This window comes from Physeter macrocephalus, chromosome 8, assembly GCF_002837175.3.
Source record: "Physeter macrocephalus isolate SW-GA chromosome 8, ASM283717v5, whole genome shotgun sequence".
Taxonomy (NCBI): Eukaryota; Metazoa; Chordata; class Mammalia; order Artiodactyla; family Physeteridae; genus Physeter; species Physeter macrocephalus.
The window spans coordinates 36,938,889-36,943,291 of NC_041221.1; the positions used below are offsets into that span (position 1 = coordinate 36,938,889).

General features: G+C 33.9%; 1 pseudogene; it reads right to left on the reverse strand.

The window, feature by feature from the left end:
* Nucleotides 1-2,849: 2,849 nt before the first annotated feature.
* On the reverse strand, nt 2,850-3,571 carry LOC102991277 (GTP-binding nuclear protein Ran-like; annotated as a pseudogene).
* Between the last annotated feature and the right edge of the window lie 832 nt (nt 3,572-4,403).

Below are 4,403 nucleotides of genomic sequence, written 5' to 3' on the forward strand. Positions count from 1 at the left end.
ACGATTTTCCTATCCAAGAGGATTTTGTTGCAGAAAGTTACTAATATTTTTAGTTTGTTTAATGTTTAACTTATTAATTGTAATTACATTTATTCTAAAGATCTTAAAAAGCACACGATATATCTTTTTTTACTTTTATAATAATACTTATCTTGAAAAGTAATTTCACATTTCCTTATACTAATTTTACTATTTCAACAAATCATTTTGTTGACTACTTCTAAGTGCTTCAAATACTATAACAATACAGAAATCATTAAATAACTATAAAAGTTTATTTCTTCTCCTATACCATTTAAAGGAATTGCATTATGTAATTTATTCGTTTTCTTCATACTATCTCCCACACTTTTCAAGGATAGAATCATAATCTCAGAGCTAGAAATAAAATAGCATACTATCTCTGCCTAGGTTATGGGTTGTGGTTTGTCAACAATTGACTGACTTCTAATTCAACTATTAGGCCTGATTGTACCTTCTAAGGTGTCTCAATAATCTTTATTTAAACATTGTTTTAGGCCACTTTTAAACATCATATTAATTTTCTAAGTCACATAACCCTCTAAACTTGTGCATTTCTTTGTAACCTGAAGCTTTTTCTGTGTGTAACCATGTCTACCAAGTTTAATTTTCTTTATCTCCCATGTTCCTTAAATATTTAGAAACATCAAGTGGCATCACACACTATATTTTACAGGGTGGTCCAGAGTTTATATATCCTAGGAATTCAGAGATTGGGTATGCAGTCTGGTTTTCTCTAAGCAGTAGATCAAGCTACTATTCTTCATCATATTTGGGGAATGCTTTCTACCTGACCATTCTGTAAAAACTGGAGCTGATAAGCATTTCTGTTTCTAGTGTATGTCCTACTTTTACCAGAATAGTTTGGCTTATTCACAGTTCCCTTTATTTACCTTTCTCTATTTTTGAGTGGGAAAAAATTAGTAAACCACAGTTTTTATACAGACAAATGCTTAATATTATGGAATAATCCGATATATATATATATAAACCAATAATGGATATTATTATATAACAATAATATATAAAACCAATAATTTGAATTTTTATTCTCTCTTGCTGTTCGTTACCCCTGCCTAGTCAATAGGCTTCCTATTAACATTAACTCCTTTAACATTCAGATACTTCTATTTTTGAAAGCATTTTTGCTTTCTGGAACAAAGTGTTCTGGCACTATCTTCAGTGCAGGCATATCTGAATATAAGGCACACGTTCCTGAAAGATCTTGCATTCTGTAAAATCACCACGAACAATCACAGGGCTTATGGAGAAAATGGCACTGGCTAAAACATACGAAGCTATGTAAACAGAGTACTAACAAAAACAGTAATTGGCATCTTGGGAAATAACTGGGGCAGATCAGGCAAACAGCACAGGTTTTCTGGAAGTTGCCTTGGGGGATATTAAAACTGCACAAAAATAATAGGGATGAAACTTTGGCTTGTGGGAGGCAAGGAATCAATTCAGAGGGAAGTGACGCTCTAAGCATAGTGGCAAGTAAAACCTACCTTGAGCCTAGAACTCTTTAGTGGTGGGATTATAGTTCTCCAGAGTAAACTCAGGGCAGAGACCCATTTTCAATTTTCCAAAAATAGAGATGAAGGGATTCTTGCCTATGAAATAACCAAGCTTACTACCTTTTGTTGAGGGTTACAATTAGCCAGTATTTTGGCTCTCTCCCTTCAGTAAATCAGACATGAATCCACACAACCGTTTTTTAACTTACACTCATAACTCTCTCCTCATTATTAATGATGTAGGAATAAAAATGGTTAATGGAAAGATGTTATCGCAGAAGGAAATTTCTTGCAACAGCATGGAAGCAGCTGCTCTGAAACAGTTTGTAATTTTTTTTTAATTTAGAAATAATGTTGGAGATAAAAATCTGTGAGCTCATATTTAAATTTAAAAAAATCTGGGAACTCATAGAAAATAGTTTGAGAGGCCAGATATAAAACTTCCATCATTCACATTTTGACAACACATATAACATTTTCTTCTTTTTGGTCCTGAGTTTACATTGATACTTCTGATTTTCACTTACATTTCCAAATGCTTTAATCTTTTATAAATAAAACCTAATTTTCTCTATATCAATGCATATTTAGATCTTTCACTTTTAACCTAAACTGGGATTATATCTCATTAACTTTAATAACTCTCCAAGTTTTTACTGAACAAGTCAAAATTTTTCTAAGACACAGAAAAAATAATAAATAATGCTGATAGATTTTTCTAATGATAGATTACCCTACTTTCGTGGAATAAACCCTGTTTGTCTTGATTCATTTTGATTTAAGTACTACTGAATGGCTTGATTTTCTAATATTTTATTTATATTTTGTCATTTCTTCAAAATAAAATTTATCTATAATGTTCTTTGTGCTGTTATGATAACCTGGTAAGATGATTGGATAAGATTTTTTTAATTTTCTATGTTATGGAACATTTTAAATAAAATCAAAACTGTTCCTTGTCAATTTTGTTAATTTATGCTTCACTATAAAAACATCCATTTGCTTAGGTTTTTTTTTTAGATATTTGAAATACAACTTTATTCTGATTCAAAATGGAAAGAAATGGGAATGACAGTAACAAACAAGATTCCACCACTGAATAGTGTGATGTGACTGTAGCAGTCTTATATTTGAAACTCAAGGAGGAAATAACTGTGTTCCAAAATACCTAAATATGCAGGTCCAAAAAAATAAAGGTTTTTTTTTTTTTAACTGCCACATTCACTCCAAAGCCCATTCATCTCCTTCAGCATCCCAATGATTAAGCACATGCTCTGCTTAGTTATATAATAAAGAGGCAAACATGCTGTACCACTGACATCACAGGACAGTTGCCTATAAAACTAGACTTCTGACGCTGGGCTCCAGCTTCACTTTCTCACAGGTCATCATCTTCATCCGGGAGGGCAGTTGTCTGAGCAACCTCTAGATCATGCTTGTACTGCGCTGCCAACGCTGGGTCCATGACCACCTCTGGCGGGGCAAAAGTAGGCATGGTGACAAACACCAAGTTAGGGTCTCTGATCAGTTTTCTAGCAAGCCAGAGGAAGCTTTTCAAAGTTGTAGTTACTTTTGGCAGAAATGTCATAGTACTGAAGATTCTTCTTTCGGTGGAAGACAATTGACTTTGCCTTAACCTTTCTGTCCTTAATATCCAATTTGTTGCCACACAACACGATTGGGGATGTGATCTCTAAGACAGGTCTATGCCAGTTAGGCACGTTCTTGTAAGTAACTCTCTATGTTACATCAAACATTATAATGGCACACTGAGCTTGGATATAATAGCCATCTCTCAATCCACCAAATTTCTCCTGACCAGCTGTATCCCATACACTGAACTTAATAGGTCATCTGTTGGTATGGAACACAAGGGGATGGACCTCAACATCCAAGGTAGCTGCATACTTCTAAAATTCACCAGTCAGATGACGTTTCACAAATGTAGTTTTACCAGTACCACCATCCCCAACCAATAAAAGTTTGAACTGAACTTGGGGTTCTACTTGGGCAGCCATGGTGATGCTACTTCCGGAAGCGTCTCTGCGCCTGTCTGACTGAGGGCTCCATTTGCTTAGTTTTTAAAATGCATTTGTCCAAAGTTGTACATCATATTATTTTATATGATTTTATTACCTTTCATATCTGTGGCTATATGTTACATTATTTCATCTTTTCAGTCATAGGCAGGCACTGGTATCATACATTAAAAACAGACAAATATTTATTTGTCAGGTTATACTTTCATTGTTATATTAATTTTATATATTCGAATGTAGTGAATATTTTAATATCGAAAAAGGAGAAAAATATCTGAACGAAAATGTGAACTCCAAGTAAACAGCATTTATCTAACACAAACAACAAAGAGTATATAAACAAAGAAAAGAAACCTAGGTTCTAAACCTAGATATCTCTGACCTTGAGTAATTTACTTAATTTTCTACGTGACTTACATAATGCTTGTTATTACAAATTGGATATCAGTAATATCACTCTAAATATGAAAGTGTTCCCTGGGTAGGTGTGTGTGTGTGTGTGTGTGTGGTGTGAGTGCACGTGCATGGACATGTGCGCGTGTATGCACATATGCGTGTGCTCATATTTTACAAACTACAAACTACTCAGAATAAACAATAATGTAAAATGGAGAATTAGGCTTTTTATCTGTTACAGCCATTGGTTTTGTCAAATGTATACCAAAATCCTTCAGAGGTGTAACACATTTTTCCCCCTTAATAAGAGGTTTTTATACCCAAGTATCCAAATCTCATTAACTCTCTCAGTATGACCATGGGTACATCCTCACTGGGAAAACCTTCCTAGAATTTTCCCATTTTACTAACACCGTACATTGTCTTATCT